The following is a 22,972-nucleotide window of genomic DNA, read 5'->3' as shown; positions in this document are numbered from 1 at the left end:
CTTCCCCAAAATTGAGTCTTAGGCAAGGTTAGGCAAAGGTGCAATTTAACTAAGCTGTCGTGACATTGGCAACTTTTAGGTTAGTTAGATCTGTTTTAAGCCCAAACAGTCCTCACTTTTGTGGTTGGGCCTCATGTTACCTGCCGCTGGATGATCCGTTCAGCATCAAACTTGCACCGTCTGCATGTTCTTCAGTGTCGCTTGAACGTAGTAGTGGCTTCTCTTCTCACTCGAGTCAATTAGGGGATCAGCAGGATAGACCAGACTGATGGGTGCCTGTCTTCGCTAGGTGTGACTGTAAAGCCAGGGCCATGTCTTCTGTTTTGCAAGGACTGGTAGCTACTCTGTTATTTGTCACACGTAGGACCCTTGGGCAGGCTGATGGGGTGCCGGTCAGCACTCAGTTCTTTGATTTAATATTTCTTTGCATAGTTCGGCATATTAACTATGCTCTGGGAGACTAGATGACCTCTCACTCAGGCCAGTTCCAGCGACTTTTCCACTTGTCAGTTTGTTCATCTGGGTGCCCCACAGACTGGGACTGAGCTTCTGTTTCTTGACAGTTTCTCCTCCTGCATGGCCAAGCACTCTCCTTCCTCTCTGAGCAGGCAGATTGGGTTCTAGACTTTTGGCAGATCCACAACTGCTCTACAAAGTTGCGCAGACTTCAGGTAATGTTCCCCCACCACTGGGAGCTTGGCTGTCACGTTAACATCTGCCCTGGTCTCACAGTAGCTCTTCGAGTACTCAGTGGAGTCCTCCCATCCTTGGTAAAAAGAACTTGGAACTGGAACGAAGTAGGGATGATACTCATTTTCCAGACACAGGATGTGGATCCACTGTCTAAGGTTCTGGAACCGGTTTAGGGTGGTTCTCTTTCAGTTGTCATTTTCTGTCGGTAGTGTTGTCACTGTCTTTGTCCAAGGTGATGGCTCTGACAGCACGTAGTGATGCTGCTGGCTTCAAGCAGAAGTATTCAAAACATGGGCAAAACGAGCACCTGGCTACCATCAGCCTTCCTGGAGCAGCAATAAGGGACAGACAAAAGGGCAGGCCTTGCTTAGAAACGTTCCCACTTTTAACAACAGAATCTGCTGACTCCGTCCCTCTCACCTTCGATCTACCAAATGACAGTGCTCAGGAAGATCGTTCAGCAACACATTGCTAAATGTTCATATCAAATTTGTAATGGGAGTACTGTCTATATCCTCCCTCACTCTAGAGTCTGGGTCTACAACTTCCAGGTACAGCAGTGCAAGCAATCTACTTTCACAGTCTAGTCTGGGGAAGTTGTATCAATCCTCCATCTTGTGCCATCTTAAAACAGGATTCATCCAAAGTGGATTACTTGTCTCCAGGGAAATATACTCTCACATTGCACACAAAGACTCGCTGTCATTTATGTGCCATGCATATACAACGTGCACATGCATTCGGCACACACGTAATGCCTACATAGGGGGCTCTGTGTCACATTCCAGTGACAGTTTTCCCTAAGTAAGGCTAGTATGCCACACCCCCACTGACAGCGAAAAAATGTCTGTTTAGGACTAATGATTAAAAAAAATCGGTACGCTACCACCAGCAGTTAATGTCAACAACATTTGTCCCCTGTCAACAAAAGAGGGAAAGTTTGGTGTGCCCCTTAAGGGGACAGAACCAGTTCTGTACCTTTGCATTACCATGGTTAAGCTTAGGACACGGCGCACATGCTAGATTAGCATGTTAGATGGGCTGGTAAAAAGTCTGAATACCAGTCTTATATGCAGTGGGTAACTCAGGCAAGGATGTACGCCATTATACCTTGCAGGGGGCATTCTAGTCCCAACGCTGTCAAAGCCTTAAATCTTTTTTGAGCCAAAAGCACATAAACAGTGACCAACCGTGAGCAGTTCCGTTGGTGAAGGCTGCTCTAATTACTTGATTCCTGACGTTCAAATGTGAGCACAACCTCTCTATTAATCTTCGAATGTGTCCAGCCACGTCTTTAATAATCTCTTTATCCCTATGTCAAGAATTCAGTCATAAAATCAACAGAATGAAAGTTTCTTCCAAAGTATTTAACCTCCTTGGCTCATTAGGTAATTGGATTAAAAACATATATATATACCTCCACTGATTTTCTAATCGACACCATGCTGTGAAAAAGATGAAAACCACTTCAATATGACATTCAACTGAGCCTTCACTCCCAGAGGTGAAACGTTCTGTATCTAAGTGTAAACCACTGAGTCTTCTTTGAAGTGTATGGATCTGTTGTTGTGATCGTTGTATGTGATAATTTTGTTTACAAAAACATATTTTTCAAAATTAACATTTCAAATTTATATTTTACAATAACCTTGTTTCCCATTAATGTTTTAGAAAAGGCTAACACTGCTGTCCGTGGAAAAAAAACGATATTTAGCCTAAATGTATTTACATGTACAAAATACACTTTTAACCCGTTTTCTGCTTTGAACGTTCCGCACCAGTGCGGAACGTTCTATTAAGCGGGCGGGGCCTAGTCGGCCAACGGACACATGCGGCACTACCGAGGTAGTGCTCGCGACAGCCGTTGGCCGAAAATGGCAGCAAACAGGTTAAATTTAACATGCAGCAGAGTAAGGCCAAGATGTCGGCATGGATGAAGGCTTCGCTCTCTCTCCCATCAGGGCCCGCCATGAATGAGATGCCCCTCCCAGGAAGCTGGGCACCGATTTGAAGGAACAGCTGTACCCTCCCCAAGTCACCTACTGTGCAGCAGACTCCAAGGGGCCAAGTGAAAAACACAGCAGCCCAAAACAGATGGATCTGGAGCGGGGTCTTGGAGGACTGGTGCCATACACAAAATGGCTGAAGGAGCTGGCGGTGTGAGTAGCAGGGGTCATGCAGTCTTGAGATTGGCAAGCCACTCTGCGGGCCTAGAGAAGCTTCAGTCTGGGTGGAACGTAGGTGGAAGGGGAACCAGCAAGTGAATGCGTGCTGCAGTTAGGCGTGCACTAGTAGAGTGAAATGCGCAAAGCGACAGGAAGCAAGGTGATCAGCCGGACGCTCTCCATGGAGTTGGGGCCCACGATAACCACTGTCTGTACCCCAAAGCACAAACAATGGAGTGACAGCCAGCAGCCTGGAAGAGGCTGACTGCCTTGTGGGCCTGGAGGGACCTGAGCCCAGGGGCATCATGTGTACGACAGAGCTTGGGGGGACAAGTAAATCAATCTGAGAGGCCTATTAGGGTGTACCAGCCTGGGAGGCACAAAGCAGCAGGTGTTGCAGGGGTGTCGACCACAGAGGCCATCTATGGACTGGGGTTCCTCGAGATGCTGCAGGTCCCCCCGGCTAGAAGAACAGTACACATAGAATTGGGCTGAAATGAGGAAATATTGAGGCACAGAATGTAGGTTGGGCCATGCTTAATGAGGTAAGGAGAGCACTCTAGAGAAAGGCTGAGTAGCAGCGAGGACGCCCTAGTGTGGGGACTGGCGGACACCAGAGTCCATCTGCAGCAATAGTGAAACAACTAGTTGGGGCTCCATGGGAGGTCCCTGGGGTACCAGCAAGTGAGTAGTGGGGGCATGGGTCAGCCAAGCAACTCCAACCAAGAGAAGGAGGCACAAACAGAGGGGCTCTGGCCGATACAAAAAGTGTATAAAGAAAGGATGGTACAGCCAGCCAAGTGCAGTGAGTTGCAGGCAGACTCATCTCAAGTCCATGTAAGCAGTGCATGACCACAAGGGTGAGGATGTGGATTAAAAGCCAAAGCTGCAGACTTTGGAACAGGGGAACTAAATTTAAGTCTTGGTATTGGCTCAACATCCTGAGATTCTGCACAAATCATTCTATTTCCATATATTTACTTTGGCAAGAAAAATAAAATGTAACCGGTAAAGGAAAGAAGGACTCCACTCTCTGGCAGATGCTGTCTAGAGCAAGGACAAAGAAACAAGACACAGTGGTCAAGAGATCTAGCAGCTACCCACCCAAAGACAATAAATCCCAACATGAGAGCACATCACCGGAACATCATCTATCACTCTCATTCATGAAGGAACTCTTTCAGCGGCTGCAAAAGGACTTCTCAGAAGACGTGACAAAGTTAATAAGGATTTTCAATGCATGAAGCAAAACACAAGAGCGATGGGGATTAGAGTCTGGTCTCTGGACAATATGTGAGATGCAAGCGAGGAAGAGGTGGAGACCCTGTGGCCGGAGGTCCTCTCTCTGAAAGAATAAACAGATAAACAGTGGATCTACATGCTTAACTGAAGTCGATGAGAACCACTCCTGGAGACAGAACATAAGAATCAAGGAGGAGTTACTAAACGTGGAGGGGAAAAACATTGCAACATATGCCAAGCCTTTTCAAGCATATTCTACTGAGCCTAAAGGATCGAGACATATTGCTGGATTGCATACATTGATTTAGACTGGTTAGAGAAGAGGGAACCACATCACTGCCATCTTTATCTGTCTCTACTACTACTGGCAAAATGAGGACATCATTGCAGCAGCCAGAGATATGGGTTAGATCACATTTGAGGGACACAAAGTAGCAATATGATGGCACTTTTTGGCTATTATGATTTAGAAAGGTCATGCATTTCGAACAGTCATGAATTCCTGAGCAGCAAGGAGTTTGGGTACAGATGGGGATATCAACTTTGCCGTATCCTCACATGGGAAGTAGTTCTGCAACAGATGAGGTCTCTGTAGGACTCATGTCAGGTCCTAGGACTCAGAGTACCACAGGGGTCAACCTAAGCCTTTGCGAAATCTTATTCAGCCTCTAGACACATATCACATACGACTGGAAGGTAGAAGAAAATTCAGAGCACCAGGAAAAACATGAAGCTACCAGCGAAAATGATGGTGGCCAAAGGCAGGATCTCCTGTCCCACCTCAAAGTCTCAAGTGACAAGACTGACCACTAAAGCCATCACTTGAAAGACGCCAGGGGCATGTAAATATGTGTTTGGGGGAAGAGAGGGCACAAGGTAGATACCGGGGCTCACTAGAGAAGTTAAAGCAGGCAGTGACCTAATGGGAGGAAAGCGCAGAGGGGAAGAAATGCTAGAGGTGCCTGAGAACGTTGCACCATTTGGTTTGGTGTTCATGTCCCAAAGTGTCTATCGAGGGGGCTTGGCACAATTATCAAGTCTGTTACTCATGGTTCAGTTAAAGCTCAGGGGGACATTTGGTAGGGAGAATCCACCTTACAATGCTAATAAGCCCTTTGAAAAACATAGGGCCATGGGGTCCAGAGGGCCTAACATCCATAATTAGGCTTGGCCCCTCTCCTCTTTAAAACAAGCATTGGCATAGCCAATAAGTGTTTAGCCATGCAACAGTTGATGTTGTTTTGCACCAAGGATATTGTGCTGTATAACTAAATACTTATAAAGGTCCCAAAGGCTAGACCTATTGGCTATGCCAATGCTTGTTTACTTAGAAACAGAGTGCCAGGGCATACATCGTCGCAAAATGAATGCAAGTGACTGGCACAAATTATGTGCAGCTGGAGGCCAGACCCGTTACATGTCGAGTGTCACAGCAACCAGCAGTGTATGCAAATCTACTGAGGGCAATTGAATATGGACGCCTTACCCACTGAATTCCCCCCCACGCAGTCTGCGGGCTCTCCCACAGGATTTCGAGATGAGAGAAACAAAGGTGGCGGGCTATGAGGATTGCCAGCAACATCGGAGAGTGCATCCTCGTATGTTTTACCAACGCAGATAGCCTAAAAAAATAAGCGCTTCACAATAAAAATAAAAAAACTGCCCACAAGGCCTGCGCTCGGCGAGAGGGGAAAGAAGCACCAGGCACTGGGGAGGGTAGAAGAAGTTGTACCTTAATCATATAGTGAGCAGCGGACGGCCACTAAATTAAGTGGAATCAATCTGTGCTTGGTCCGTGGTACAGGATGAGAATGGAAGTGATGGTTTAGCCTGCGATGGCCAAAAAAGAGGCACCAAAGAAAGGTGACAAAGGAGGCCACAAATGGTAAGCAATGGGCAGGCTGCATACTCCTTGTTATACACAACACTCTTGCAAGCGAGAGTGCATGCACAAGCAGAGCATGCTCTGTCGCAGGCTCAACCTAAAAAGGGAGGAATGCAGTAGAAATGCCCTGCAAAACAAGAATTCCTCATTCAGGGCTATGAGGAATGTAAGCAATGAGGAACTCATGTGCCACACATCACTGTCTGGGGCTAGTAACTGGTGTTAATTCAATGGTAATTATATTAAATTAATTGCAATGGCGAACTCCTGACAGAGATCTTCAAAGGACCTTCTCCAGCAAGGAGCCTTCCAGGAGGACTAAGCAGGCAGACGCTGCACACAATGTTGCGTTGTAGTATGTTGTGAAGAGCCGGGCAATGTGTTTCTCCTAATACACTTTGCATGAAGGTAAACACATTGTCCAGTCATGCAAATAAGCAACAGTGCTTTTTTTTCCTGCCCACATAGCAGGGGTTAAGGTACAATTCCAACCCAGGGTTAGAAAAAATGGGCAAAATTTCAGCGCCTCATTTTCATAGGGGAATTTCACCCAAAGGGAGTGGTTGATGTTTTTGTTTGTGGAATAAGTTACTACAACTTCCACAAAGCTAAGGGAATCAGATATAAACATCATGTGAAAATCCTCAAGAAAGGAGGAGGTGCCAAATTGTGGTGTTGTTGCTCTTGTGAGATGTAAGAGAGATTGCACTGATTGATAAGAAAATGTTCAGGTAGACAAAATTAATTTATCATTAAGGTTACTTGTGGTTGAGGTGGTGTACTTTAATGACTTGTGTTAGGATTTGTATGCCCCTGGTGGACAGACAATGGGCCTGATTACAGGCGGCCCATTAAACTGCAATGCCTGTTTGTTCAGGTAGAGCAAATACAAGTGGTGTGTTGTTTAGAGCACCCAGTAATTATCAGGTCTGATAACGTTTGCATCCTTCCTTACATTTTGCCAAATCTAACCTGCCTAAATGTAACTGAGTAAAGGTGTAGCATTATGAGAGGCATACGCATTTTAGAGAAATAAGCACCTTTATATGCATGTTATTCCCTAAAAACTAGCAATAGATGATAATTATTGCACACCTCGGGGTCGGATTTTATCAGGTGCAATAATTATTGCCCTGCAACAGAGGCCACTCCTAATTGATGCTTAATTTAAGCTGGTAGTTTCAGGTACTCGTCATCGGAACATAATTGTCCGCACCGGCGCTTGGGACAGCCTGCCACCAGGTGGCGCTGTCTAGGTAATTTAGAGAAGACCATAAGAACAGTTAATTATTAATGCTATATTCATTAAAAAATCCCTATTACCTGCTGCGAAAGCTATATTGATAGCCTTGGGGGCTTGAAAAAGTCCGAACCGTCACTGACGGTTAGTAGTTGTGTTGGTACTGTCATTGGCAGCATAGCAGGGCAATGTGTTGTGGAAGCTGCAGTGGCCTATTGATGAGAGTCCTAGCACTTACATTTTTTTTTACAAATTAAGCACTGCTCCTAATAAAGCCCTATAGGTCTTCAAATGCATAGGTAGAAAAAAAAATGAATGTGATGTGTTATACGAAAAAGAAAAGTGATTTATGATTTTATTTCAGAAATATAAATTGACAAAAAAACTAGAATGCAGTGTATGGTGTTCTACACACAGGTGCGAGTGCACATCCCATCAAAGCTCTAAAGGCCTACAACGAATTGCAGTTAATGGAGTCACAATGAGGGGTGTTACTGGGGAGCAATGCCTAGCATTATTCGAATATTATGAAACTGAAAATCAATTATCTATTACAGAGCAACACACTACGCAAAAACTATCATACCATGGAGATAGTCATAACGCATTTAAGTGCACTTTTCCAATATGTGAGTATGCTTGCGCTGTTCACTTGAAACATCTTTTACCACAAAATGGGGCGCGCACGCAACGCTCACTGCTCTCATCTCCGCACCGACATTTCGAATAGGTTTTTGTATTGGAATAAAGCCAGCGCCAGATGTCCCGCCTCTGCTATTCTCATGTGATGTATCACACCCAGAGAGTGCATCATCATTTTTTTGCCCTTTCTCGCCCCCTTGAAATGATAATCTTTAGAGCCCCTCAAGAGTGGTGACTGGCAGCCGTTAGAGACATTTATTTTCCTTTTGGAGAACTGATCTCACAAGATACAGCCCGGCGTGTGATTTATGAAGCCAGAGCGCTGCTGCGAGACTCCCTCGAAGCCCTGAGTCCTTGGGCTCGCCGCTGCAGCTGCCAAGGTCCCATATGAGTGGAGATAAAGGTAGAAAGAACAAACTTTGGCCGTGCGCGCGCCTCGCGCTCAGTATAGAGATGCAATGGGGGGAGTGGAGGCCAGCAAAGTGCGCGATCTGTGGTGGGGGAGCCGCAGGGAATTGAAGCGCGGCGAGAGGCACGCAAGGCTTAATGAGCCTTCACAGAAACCCACATGGCGGCTGCGCGCGTGCACGCAAGCTTGAGGCCAGGAAAAGCCTGTGGTAGCACTTTCAAAAGCCACTCCCTAAATTTCTCGCAGAGCAGCGCATGCGCTGGCTCCGCAACACCTAAAAACAGAAAGCTCTATGGCCAATCCCCCACTGTGCACAGCTGGGGGAAAGGTAGGGGGTTTGGCTTATGTATGGTAATAAACTATTTACATTAGAAAAATCTAAAAATCCACTGAAAAAACCAAAGGTTGAAGTGCTGTTATAGTTAGGTGTGATAAAGAAAAGCTGTATTAAAAAAAAAAAAAGACCTCCGAAATTCACTAAAAAAACAAAGGTTAAAGTAATAGATAAAGTTATAGTTAGGTGAAGCTGTCAGTGACAACATTAATGTTTTGAACTAAAAGAACCACAGAAATTCGCCAGTTATAGTTAGCAGAGCTAACTATAACTTGCGCTCCTGCCATACACTACATATAACCTCACATATTACAACACTCATGACATGTTCTATGACAACATTTATGACATCACTGATGACATCATGGATAACCTCATCCAAGGAGTGTGCTCATTTGTTTTACTGTTTACATAGGAGGCTACCATATTTCTTTTTTACCTATTTTTTTTTACAGCCTGTGATGGGTGTGTTTACAAAACGCATGTGTTGTAAATGCATCAGAGGTGTGTAGGCTACTGACCAAATTATACATGTTTGCATTGAAGAGTAACCCTGTGTGCAGGTGATAGTTGACAACTTGTGTCCAGCATGTTCCATACAAGTTTGTAGGCTCAGCAGAAAAGGTCTGCAACAGCGTAAAGAATCTACATAGAACATACTAAGTATTGTAAGCAGCCTAGAATTACTAAATAGAATCGTCCAGTGTGACCATTTCCACATAATATAGAAGACTGTGTGCACCAGGTACTAAACAATGCACATGTGCTTGTTTTGCTTCAGATTATGGGCTATTTGTAAAGTTTCCACCATAGTATGATGGCTTCAGGTAGTAAAACCTTTAGCACCTTCCGAAGTTGCTTATTTTAATCAAACAGTATCTTTTTTTGCCGAGTGTTGCACAGAGTGTACACTGTTCTACGTAGATGCTTTTTAATACTCTGTAGTGTATTTTGCATGAGAATTTCACTGTCTGCTAACAGTGTTGTACAGGGTAAACTCTCTCAATGGAGCGAGCGAATACTGTTTACAGTATCCACTTATCTACTCATATCAACTTCATTTCCCAATTTAGTTCCGGTGACTATCAGGGGTTTGATACAGATAAAAGCTGTCATTAGTAAGGCATTCATTTTGGAAAAGTATTTTTAGGAACATTGCTTTCTTTATATAATAGGGCTATTATGTTCATGATGTAGTGTACACCATTCTAAAATGACAGCCATGGTACTGCAAAGTTTTATTTCTTCTACAAGGCCTTCGTTTATGTTCACACTTGGTGTCACATGAGACGTATTAAATACACTAAGGAAAGTTGAGCGCATCACCCCTGAGCAAGGCGCCAGGTACACCGAAACGTGTAGGGTGTTTTGTTTCTCTACCACTTGTATTTGGGGACTGAATGATCATATGAATTACATATTTTATTTCATTGCATACTGCTGGCGTGCATGTTATCTATCCTTTGGAGCAGACAAGAAGGAGAAGCCGAAACGCGCCATGGCTGTAGAGTTAGTTGAGCAATAAAAGAACTATCTTGCTGCACTACTTTGTGGTCTGTGCTCCGTATTTTTTAAAGGAATCTGATGTGTTGACGGAGTTAACGCAAACACACACACACACACAGCTTACCAGTCGCGCGTTGTTGGAATCTCCAAAGAAAGGAAATTCAAGGAAACTCGTTATGATAACATTCAATTTACATTGTGTCATTTTTATTGAAACTTATTCATTTTAATATGGAAAATATTTCAAAGTGTCATTTTAATTCTATTTATTTATTTATTTGAGTGCTTGTGGATACATGATTTTTTGTTTTTCCGTCTTGTGCGTACATCAGTATTCGAAAGTTTATGAGGGCCCTGGGGGGCTGATTTAAAAAAATAAATTATGCCAGAAACCTTCGCGGGAGTATAGTTAACTTCCCAAAGTTTCCTGGCGATCGGATGAATGCTGTTTTAATTCTATTTATTTATTCGAGTGCTTGTGGATACACGATTCGTTGTTTTTCCGTCTGGTGCGTACATCAGTATTCGAAAGATTATGAGGGCCCTGGGGGGACCAATATTTAAAAAATATATATGCCAGTAACCTTTGCGGGAGTGTACTCAACAACTTCCCAAGGTTTCATGGCGATCGGATGAATCGTGTAGTAATGCATAAAGGACAAACAGACCGACAGACATACATTTATACATATATATATACATATATATATATATATATATTCACTGAAAAAAACAATGATCACAAAGATGTTACAGTTAGGCCGAGATATCCCTCGAACAAAACCACTGAAATAAAGCAGGTTTGGTTACCTGAGCTAATTATAACTTACACCCCGCACTACATATGACCTCACATATTACATCACTCATGAAATGATCAGTGACATCACTGGTGACATCACCGCTTACATCATCAAGTGAGTGTGTTTTTAAGAGTTTATGGGGGCTATACATATATACTAACCAACTACAAAAGTTATATTAGTATACTAGCTGTACTACTCATAAGTGATACTATCTCTACCGTGTGAGTTAGTGTAAGTGGTTATATTGGAGAGTGAGTGTGTATAAATGACTGTGTGGGTGAGTAAGCAGATATGGAAGTGCTTGTATGGATGTTTGAAGGGGTATGTAAGTGTTTGAGTGGGTGTGAGTATGTTTTTGTATGGGTGGGTGAGTGGCTGTGTTGAGAGGCTATACGATTGTGTGAGTAGGTTTATAGTTAAATATGTCTGTGTGTGAGTAATTGAATGGCTGAGTATATGGCTGTGTAGGTGGCTGTGAGGGTGAATGACTGGCTGTATGAGTGGCTGTGTGGGTGAGTGAGTTGTTGTATGAGTGCCTGTGTGTATGAGTGGCTCTAAGGATGAGTGAGTGGTTGTGTGAGTACTTCCATGGGTCTGTAAATGGGTATGTGAGTGGGTGTATGGGAGGTTGTGTGGGGGTATAAGTGCTTCTATGGATGATGTCATCAGTGATGTCACTGACCATTTCATGAGTGATGTAATATGTGAGGTCATAAGCAGTGCATTGAGGGAGCATAAGTTCAAGTTAGCTCGAATGCATGACGTTACAACGCATACACATTTACAAAGCATGCCTTTACAACACAGTTTTTACATCGCAACATCCTTTAGAACGCATACATTTACATCGCATACCACTACAACAAATTTTTTAAAACTATATTTACAATGCATTCCATTGCATTGCATTATACCTTTACAACGCACCTTTACAACGCATACCATTACAACACATACCTTTGCATTGCATTTAAGGTAAGTGTTGGGTAGTGTAGGGGTAGAATTGCTATTCTGACTCCAGGGGGTGCAACAGTAGGGTAAGTGTTGGATAGTGTAGTGGTAAAAATTACTATTCTAACTCCAGGGGGTGCAACAGTAGGGTAAGGGTTGGATAGTGTAGGGGTACTATGCATTGTAATGGTATGCGTTGTAATGACATGCGATGTAATGCCTGTGTTGTAGTGACATGCGTTGTAGTGTCATGCGATGTAGAGACATGCAATGTAATGGATGCGTTGTAGTGACATGCGTTGTCAAGGATCTTGTGATGTAATGACTGCGTTGTAAATGTAGTGCAATGTAATGACTGGTTAACTAGAACTGCTGATTTTCTATGGTTTTGTATGAGTGAAATATCAGTCTAACTATAAGTATTTGTAACCTTTGGTTTTTTCAATGAATTTCTACAGTTTTTTAAATTCTATATCCCAACTATAACATCCCTGTAACGTTTGTTTTTTTAAATGAATGTTTAAGTTGTTTTAAAATTCTATTTCCTAACTATAACATCCCTGAAACCTTTGGTTTTTTCAGTGAATGTTTTATGTTTTTGTTTAAATTCTGTTTCCTAACTATAACGTCCGTGTAACCTTTGGTTTTTTAAATGAAATTCTAATGTTTTTTAAACTTCTATTTCCTAACTATAAAGTCCCTGTAAACCTTGTTTTTCTGAGTGAATTTCAATGTTTTTTTACATAGTAAGCACATTTGCACAGTGGTGGCGAAAGGGGACAAGCCCTCTGACCAGCTCTCAGAAATCCTGCTGTGTGGGACATATTTCTGGTAATAGGAGGGTTTCTTGGCCCCCAAGGACACTCAGCATACAAAGGGACTTCATCCCCTAACAACTAGTGCACCAGGATGCCGTGTGGTGGAGAAAGGGGAGGGGCCTCAGATGAACTTTGAGCAATCCCGCTGTATGGGACTTACTGGAGGAAACAGGAGGGGTTGTTGGCCCCACAGACCATCAGCAACCAAGTGGACTTAATCCCCCAACCAGTAGTGCACCAGGAGTCATGTTTGCAGAGTGGTGGAGACAGGGGGTGGGGTCTCCCACAAGCTCGCAGCAATCCCACTGTGTGGTGGTTACTGGAGGTAAAAGGAGGAGTTCTTGTCCCCCAAAGAGCCTCAGTATTTAACGGGACTTCATCCCCCAACCAGTAGAGCGCCAGGAGGTGCATTTGCTGAGTGGTGGAGAAAGGGGGTGGAGCCTTGGAGGAACTCTCAGCAATCCCGCTGTATGTCTCTCACTGGATGTAACAAGAGGGGTTGTTGGCCCCCAAGGACCCTCAGAAGTTAAGGGGACCTCATCCCCAAACAAGTTGCGTGCCAGGGGGCCCCTTTGTATGGCAGGTCTGTTTTTTAATGTATTTTTTTTATGAGGTGCCCTACCCAGGCGGATTTTTCAAATCCCCCTGCCATTTTGCGCAGGCCCCTTCCAGGGCCTATTTTGGCGCCTCAACCTCCCAGGGCCCAGCCTAAAACAAAAATAGCAGTACCCCTGCACGCCGGGAGGTCGCGTTGGTCGACTCTGCGTGATGCCGTAGGCCTCGAGATCGTCATTGTGATATCTGCGTCATCTATATAGGTGCCACCCAGGTGCGCTGACATCAGTACTTTTCACGACTTTCCACGCCAGAAGCACAGAGCAATAAAGTTTACGGACAGTGGTGTGTTAAAACAACTAGGGCCCTGAAAGGGACCAGCCCCGACATTAAAAACGTAAACACATTACGGGGAGGATGGGTGGGTTGGTAAGGAATCTACAGCTAGATCATGTCTCTACCAGATAAGGCATTACTGAAAGTAAGTAATTTGGTAGACTTTCATAGGGTATATTTAGTGTCTAACTTCTAGTGCTGTTGTCTTGCCTGTTCCGCGACATTGTCACAGAACCAGTGCGAGTCCCCGTTCTATCAGATATTGTGATTAGAAATATCTCCTTTTTTTTTGTGATAGTCAATTTTGGGACGCCAGCTGACAGCGGATTCCTTTGCCGTGAGGGGAACGTCCACCAGTGTTTCAGCTGGCTGCCGTGAGGGGAAAGACCACTACTTTCACCACTCTCCTGCCGTGAGGGGAACAGCCCTCACAGCCTACACTACCCAGCAGCCCTCCACTGGCGCCTGATGTGACACTGTTGGACCACGCCCGGAGGCGCAATAAGAATCTTTGCCGGCCTCCCGCAGCTGTACTAACGCAAACCAACAACTAAACACCATAGAAAAAGTAGGTTCAAATATTGTAGTAGATGGTAACCAAAGTAGGATTTTGCAAAATCCAGATGGTAAAGTGAAGGATTGCCTTATGATAAATAACATTGCTCTGAAAGGTAAAACACAGAAAGATCCTAAAGGCTTGAGTGAGAAATGTGGGGGTTCGCATAATACTTAGATAACATAATACTTAGATTCAGGCACTGTATCAAGCACCTTGTCCAATAATCCAGTAGAATTAACAATTACCTGAAGGATTGATGTGTTGAGTTTATCGCCAGCCACGTGCCCATATGTTTTAATTTTGGCTGATGTACCTGTCCTCAGGGAGGGCCAAAGAGAGACGTGGGCTGAGTTACGTAACAAAATCGTGGATTGGTTAACAAAACAAACGATTCCATCTGTCTGCTACTAGATAGATTTTAATGGTTCACAGGTTTGGGTGGGTGGGCGCATGCCCAAAGAGTATTGATGGCGACTGTATTGTAGTTAATATTCGCCGGCCAAAGATGGTTCGCTACTTACTAAACCTCCTCGAGACACTACACACCCAGAGTAGTGGTATCTGTGTTCTTCCTCTGGGATATTTTTACAAACCTCCACTTGGTTCACTTAACAATAACCCCTTTCCACCCCCGCTGTTCAACAAGTTTGATGCCCTGTCAGATTTAAATGCCCAAGACTGACAATTATCTGCAACACAATATGAACCACATTTAGTCGATGGGTATCAGACTCTAATACTCGCTTCTTCAACCAATATTCAAGATAGTCAGCTAGTTTCAGATAGGGTTCAAGACTGGATAGGTTTGACAAACAAACAAGTGGTTAGGCCTCATGGTTTATTGGATCTAGTACCAGTACTTGTGCCTAGCGATAGTGTGGTTGCTGTTGAGGTCAACCAGCCATTGCACCCTAAAGGAATGGATTCGCTTAATTATAATTGCCACGTTGAGAATATGGGCTATGGAAGTTTAGAACCAAGGAATGAGACGGAAATAGCAACCAATCAGCAAATAAGGAACAAAGGGCAATCAGAAATACGATTCACATCCTGGAATATAGCAGGACTAACAAGAAAACAAGTGGATGTAGAGTGGCAGGAGTACATCGGGGAAAGCGAAATTATACTATTGCAAGAAACTTGGGCTTTGGAAAGTCCTCATAAAGTAGGATTCAAAACATATAGCGTAAATGCTATTCCTTCGGTTAGAGGGAGGCCATCGGGAGGTCTTGTTATATGGATAAAAATCACCTTATGTATTGATATAATTCAGCTGGATTTTCCTTCACAGGATATAGTTGGTGTGAAGATCCAAACGCAGGACAAAACCGACATATTATAACAGACAGAGCTTAGCCAGTAAAGAATCACCTGTAATAGAACAATTAGACCAATTTCTATGTCCAATTGACACAAGGGCAAGGGTAATTGTGGGGGGAGATTTAAACCGTACGTTTGAACCTGTTGTTGGCTTTGAAACATTTTTCAAAGAAGAAGACATGGCAAATAAGATTCCCCCATTGGAAAATAGCCCGGTAATATCCTGTTCAGTTGCCGTTGCACAACTAATAAGACTAGTGTCAGGACATGGACTCCGAGCCTGCAATGGTCGACTGCCTTCTGATAGCCCGAACGCAGCTACATTTAGCAGGAATAACTACAAGAGTTGTATTTATTATATATTGGTATCTATTAACCTTTGGCCAATTGTACATGACCTGGTTGTTGAGGATAGATCCGACAGAGATCATTACCCCCTATGCTTGACACTAATATCCCATTTGTTTCAGCCAACCACTTTGAACAATGGAGATATTAACCCTAGTGTCACAGAACCATTATTAAGTAATAATCGCAGAGCCTTAAAGTGGCCTTCTATAGGGGGAAATAACGAAGCTATGAAGCAGATATATGATACCTTTGCAGATACTATTGCACCGTACGTTGATCTTCCTGTCGGGGATTTCCCAATTATGAATATTCATCAAGCATTGGTAGACGCTTTAACACCTATCCTAAGTAAGATTCCTAAGGATTGTAAAAGGGTGAAGACTAATATAGCTAATTTAAAAAATCCCTGGTACATAAAAGGAATTGTCATTTACAATGCCAACAGCTTAAACTCTCGCAAATGCGAGACCTATTGCATTGCAAATACTTGTTTTCCCTATTACAGTCAGTGGTGGGGCGGGGCTGGCCAGAGCCAGGGGAGGAGTGGTGTACGCATTAACTGTTTGACCGGCCCTCTTGGGCTCCCTGTTCCCGTCTGTGTGCCGAAACACGGTGCTCAGACCAATCACAACACTGCATTTCAGTGTTGTGATTGGTTCAGGGGAGCCTGTGTGTCCGGTTGCTTCCTGCTGCTGGCTGGGACAGGAAGATGAAGATGAAGAGATGGAGACGGATGAGAGGCGGCAGCAGGCCGTTAAAAGTAAATCCTTTTAAAATAAGGAACTCAAGACCTGGGTCTTACAGTGACCCCAGCACTTAGAGGATATGCGCCCTACCCGCCCCTTGAGACCGTCACGTGTGAGTAGTTGCGCTTGATTGGTTGGGTGTCCCTCCTTGCTGCTCCCCTCACAGAGGGCCGGCTGCCTCCATGAAGCTCCCAAGACACATGTTCAGCTGTTCTTTGTTTTAGCTCCTGTGTGTCAGTGCACCGTGTAAGCACACAAGCATACCCTGCTCTCTCTGGAACACTCACACTGCTGAGTCGCCCTCACTCTGCTGTCGCCCTCACTCTGCTGTCGCCCTCACTCTGCTGTCGCCCTCACTCTGCTGTCGCCCTCACTCTGCTGTCGCCCTCACTCTGCTGTCGCCCTCACTCTGCTGTCGCCCTCACTCTGCTGTCGCCCTCACTCTGCTGTCGCTCTCACTCTGCTGTCGCTCTCACTCTGTCACTCTCACTCTGCTGCCACTCTCCCTGAGATATACAGCGATGTCTCACACTCACACACTTATCTTTCTCTCATACACACACACTCCCTCAGGCATACACAGCTGCCTCTCTCCGTTAACCATACACAAACGAAGGCTGCTGTCTCTCTCCCTCACACACACTGTTCCTATTGTGAAGCGCTCTGACACCTTCCGGTAAAGTCCGCCATAAAAACGCATAAAATAAATACATAAAATAAATAAACGCTGCTGTATCTCCCTCAGACAGACACCTGCCTCACGCACACACTGCTGTCTCCCACTGTCTGTGGCTGCGCCGGGCACAGACTGCCAGTCATGTGACCTGCTGGATGTGGCGCGGAGTCACACGGGCAAACCCTCCAGGACACCGGCACCCGGGGTCGGACTGGGACAGTAAATAGACCCGGCACCTAAATAAACAAGGACCATGCAAGTGTTACAATACACGTTCCTAATGGAGAATTAAAAAGTTTAAAAAAATGCGTATGAAATGCAATAACGGTAGCGAGTGGCCATGCAGCACTTTGCAGCTGCTTCCTACTTAAACTAGCGAGACCTAACAAGGCAGAGTGACAAAGCTTCAGATAAGAAACTTCGTCACGACGGCCGTAATGCAGGCTACCATGTCCGGAGGGGCCATTCTGAAAGCGGGCAGGACGGCAACAGAAAACCCTCCTTTCTAATGGGAAGTCAGCGTTTACCATGAACGCTGACGCTACCCAATAGAAAGGAGGGGCGGGGCTTAGGCTCCCTTTTTGTTTACAAGATCTCTCCGAGGGCAGGGCAGCTTTGCTGCCACACCCACACGAGACCTAAAAATATATTGGCCTTAAGAGAGAAAGGAATAGGAAATGCAGTCAATACACTGGTAAATAACATATCAATATGTGTTCTGTGTGAATAAAGAGTACATACTTATGCCGCCAAGACAAAGTCACTAGTGGTTGTCAGTGAGACTCAGAGATCAGGTTCAAGGATTCCCATCAAAAATCTCTTATAGATCTATATTCTCATTTGGTCATCCAGTACAACTGGGGTGGTACGTCCCTAGAAAATTGGGACCGTATCCACACTCAATTGTTAGAAAGTTCTCAGTGAGTCAAACCCACAGACACCATGTTGACACATTTTTGTATAGTTTCATTTACATTCACATCGCGGTAGCAAATCTTTAAGAACAGAGGCCCTGAAGAAAGCCCATGGAACCCCATTTCCTGAAACATGTTGGCCCCTTTATGAGACAGTCGATATTTGTTTATGACTGTCCCGACATTTGCACTGTTCTGGTTTTTAATTAGAGGGTGAAAACAACCATTCCAATTAAAATTATAGATTCCCGTTTTCTCCACTCTATTTTACTATCACCACATTACTTCACTTGCACTGCACGTATTCCCATACTTTGTTATCTAACTCATGGTCAACATGGTGTCTGTGGGTTTGACTCACTGAGAACTTTCTAACAATGGAGTGTGGATACGGTCCCAATTTTCTAGGGACGTACCACCCCAGTTGTACTGGATGACAAAATGAGAATATAGATCTATAAGAGATTTTTTATGGGAATCCTCGAGCCTGATCTCTTAGTCTCACTGACAACCACTAGTGACTTTGTCTTGGCGGCATAAGTATGTACTCTTTATTCACACAGAACACATATTGATCTGTTATTTACCAGTGTATTGACTGCATTTGCTATTGGATTAAGACTTTTTGCACCTTATTCCTATATTTAAGACCCCTAGTTCTCTGTCTGTAGTTTAACGTATTATGTGGGGGATATGAACTATGGCAGGTCTTTAAATATCCCTCGGACCCCCCCTTTCTCTCTGTGGTGTTGTTTTTTTAAATGTTTTTCTTTTTTTTTTTTTTAGAAAAGGAATAGGAACAAAAAATTGTTAGCGCAAACTAAGAAAAATTGGGATGACAGAATATGGACAGAACTGATCAGTGCAGCCAAAGCGAAGGACCACTCTAGACTTTGGCGATTGATATCCATAGGAAATATGGCAAGGAGGTGTAGTAAAGACCTTTTTTAGATGCGAAAACATAGGTCAGCCATTTCTCCTGCCTATACTCAACATCTATGAGTGACACAGAATTTGAAATGTAAGATTATGTCACACTCCCAATTACAGCCTCTCTACACTTTAGTTTGGAAGACACTCCGTCAGCTATGGATGTGGAAAAACCTGGATAGGTTCCTCGTCCAGATAAAATACCAGGAGATTTACTGAGGGACGATAAAGAGATCTAGGGCCCCCATATTAACTTTTTATGTAATACAGTCGCTGGAGGTGCAGCTATACCGGAATCATGGAAAGGGGCTGAAATTACAACAATTTTTAAAAAAGGTAACCACAAAGACCCTTCAAATTATCGTACAATTAGTTTAATAGACGTTTTACAAAAAATATATGCCTGACAAATTTTAATACAATTCAATGTTTGGATTGAGGAGAATAGTATTTTATCATTTAATCAAGTTTGTTTTAGAGTTAAAACAAGCACAATTGACCAGGTGTTTAGATTCCTCTGCATGAGTTGGAAATATACAGTGCTTAAGAAGGGTCACCGGTACATCGCCTTTGTTAATCTGAAGGCTGCCTTTGATTCGATCCCTAGAAATCTCCTCTGGAAATCCCTAAAAAACAAAGGGGTACCAGAGGAAATACGCATGCAAATCATAATATTACATGAGGATAATTTGGCAAGGGTCAGATGAGGTCTGAATGGTGAGCTTACTGAGCAAATCAAAGTAAACAGGGGTGTAAGGCAGGGATGTGTACTGGCACCCACCTTATTCTCATTGTATGTAAATGAAATTCCAGAATATTTATTGGGCTGCGAACATGATTCTCCCAAGTTAGGTGGGGTGCCAGTGCCTGCCCTCCTATTTGCAGGCGACACCATTCTAATATCCCAAACTCCCAAAGGTTTACAAAGTTTAATAGATACCTTTGATGCATATTGCGAGACTAAGGGCCTGGAAATAAATTCTAGTAAAACGAAATATATGGCAGTTAATCTGCACAAGTCTTTTAAAAAGAACTTAACTGTCAAGGGGCAGAAGATAGAATATGTGCATAATTTTAATTACTAGGTATTACCTTGGATAAAAATAAGCTCCGTGAGTACAAATCTGCCATCACAGAGAGCAAATCGTCCTATTACTGCTCCACTATAGTCAACGCAGCTAACAGTTCGAAAAGTATATTCCAGATCCTCGACAATCTCATACACCCGGATTGTGCCAAGAAAACCATCCCCCCCTCGCAGACCCTTTGTGATAATCTTGCACAGTTCTTCACGGATAAAATCGAGACCATCATTAACAATCTGGCAACTCCCCCTTCGCAAAATATTCTAAATTCCCCCGGAGTCGACACCACCAACTGGGCTCCTCCGAGTTCAGTCTGCCCTCCTAAAGAAGGTCTACGGGCCTTTCCCCCTATCCCTGAGGCTGAATTCGAGAGACTGGCACTTGGCATCACCTCTGGCTCCCCTCTGGACCCTCTGCCCCCTAAAACTTGGAAAGCATGTGGAACGGAGCTTTTTCACACCCTCCGGAGGATTTGTAATCAATCTCTTTGTTGTGGACTCGTTCCCACCCCCTGGAAGCAAGCACTTATTACCCCGTTATTGAAAAAACCATCTTTGAACCCGGAGTGTCTTTCCAACTTTCGACCTATCTCGCTTCTACCCTTTCCAGCGAAAGTGGTAGAACGCTGGGTCAGCTCCTGTCTGTCGACACATCTTGAGCAGAATCACGTCCTGGACGACTTCCAATTTGGATTTCGTCCAGCCCATGGCACCGAAACAGCAGTGCTTACAGCCATGGAAGAACTTCGTGTGCGGGCAGACAGGGGCCAAGCAGTGGCCTTGATCCTGCTGGACCTGTCTGCCGCATTCGATACTGTTAACCACGTGATTCTGCTGGAGAGGTTGAGGGACGCTGGGGTTGATGGCACTGCCCTGCTCTGGTTCCACTCGTACCTCAGAGATAGGAAACAAGCTGTATCCCTTCCCCCTTTTCAATCTGCTTTCTCCCCAGTCCCTCACGGTGTACCCCAGGGTTCTTCTATCAGTCCGATCCTCTTCAATGTTTACTTAAAACCATTGGTTACTCTAATTAAAACCCACAAAATGCAAACAGTAAACTATGCGGATGACACCCAGCTCATCCTTTCATGGGAGGGGGAAAACTCAATCCCCATGGAAGCTTTTCACAGCTGCCTAAGAGACACTGCAAGCTGGTTGCACCGTAATTCCCTCCAATTCAATTCCTCCAAAACCGAGGTTTTGTTTTGTCCCGGGAGCCGAATCCCTCGCCCTCTGCCGGTGGAATTCTGGCCCCCGGAAAACACAGATCAACCGCATCCGGTTACCAGTGTCCGCAATCTGGGTGTCATGCTAAATAACAACCTTAGCATGGAAACGCAGGTAACCAAAACAGTCGCTACCTGCTCGGCCCTTATGCGCTCACTGCGTAAAATCTTGCCATTACTCCCCGCCCAGGCCCGAGCATTGATAGTCAGGTGTACTATTCTTAGTCGCCTTGACTATTGCAATGCTCTCCTGCTTGAGTCTCCAGCGACACTATTGGACAGACTCCAACGAGTCCAGTCGGCAGCAGCCAAATTGGCCCTTGGTTGGACCAGGAGATCCTCGGCCACAGCCGCTCTAGCCGAGCTTCACTGGCTTCCCTTGAAGCAACGAATAGCCTTCAAGGCTCTCTGCTTGGTCTTCAAGGCATTGCACGAATCAGGCCCAAGACCCCTACAACAACTGTTCTCCTGGTATATCCCCACCAGAACTCTACGATCCGCTACAGCCTGCCTAGTGACGGTACCCAGATTCAAGAAGGTTAGGAGCGGGGGAAGATCTTTTCAGAGTAGCTGCTGCTAAGCTTTGGAATAGTCTGCCCGCCGACATTCGCCAAATTCCACAGCTCCTGCCTTTCAGGAAACGAATAAAAACGTCGCTTTTCCCCTAGTCTCCCCCCGCCACGTCTATCCCCCTATAACAGTTCCCACTGCTTCTAGCTCAGGAGTAAGCTCTCAGCGCCAGGATACCTGCCAGGTGACAGTTGCGCTTTATAAGTGTTTTAAATAAATAATAAATAATACTAAAATGTAATTGAAAATGCAATTGGAGAAAAGCAAGGGCATTTTACTCCACAATTCTTTACCCATAGTAAAGAAACATGAGAGTAGCATGTCTAAAGCAGTTTCCCCAGCCCTTGAAGTATATAAGTATAAGGCACAGTCGGCTTCTCTATATGGGGCCCCTCAAGTAATAATACTTTTATGGTGGGAGAAAATAAGTTATTTAGGAACATTTTGCACTTTCCAATGCATACACCACTAATACCTATTGTAATGGATCTTAATGTACGCTGCATGGATCACCAGGCAATTTTAAGACCATTATTGTTCTGGGTGCGATTGTGGTCCACAGAGGAGCTAGTGCACTATAAAGAAGGGGTGGAGGAAATTTTAAGGCTTACCCATGGAGCAGGACTGCCATGGTTTAAGCATGTTCACTCCTGGCTTACTAAACTAGGGTTAAAGCATTTTTGGGATGAGCCTACACAATTCACTATGGGTTCCAAAAAAATACTAAAATCACCATTGGTACATTAACAACACAGTTCCTCCTAATTAAACAAATCTGGAGCTTCGAGTCCTTTATGGACGAGGTGCAGCCTCAACTAGCAAAGTCATTATATCTGAAATTTTGATATAGAATTCTGCAAATAAACTCAAACATATCGAAATGGGTTTGCAAGCAAGGGGGAGTGTTGTGCCCTATGCCAATCAGGTGCAAGAGAAGACAATTTCCATTTATAATTCTTCTGCCCAGCTTATATAAAATCTAGACAGAAATCGATTACATCTATTTGCCGGTTA

The 22,972-nt window shown here is 44.3% G+C and overlaps 1 protein-coding gene across 6 annotated transcripts in view; it reads right to left on the bottom strand.

Moving 5' to 3' along the window:
• Nucleotides 1-22,972, bottom strand: part of PRDM10 (PR/SET domain 10) — a 1,331,210-nt gene that overhangs the window by 420,509 nt on the left and 887,729 nt on the right. The window lies entirely within an intron of this gene.

Source organism: Lissotriton helveticus, chromosome 3_1 (genome assembly GCF_964261635.1).
Source record: "Lissotriton helveticus chromosome 3_1, aLisHel1.1, whole genome shotgun sequence".
NCBI lineage: Eukaryota > Metazoa > Chordata > Amphibia > Caudata > Salamandridae > Lissotriton > Lissotriton helveticus.
Note: the sequence above shows the minus strand (reverse complement) of the source record. Positions and strands in the feature narration are given on the sequence as shown.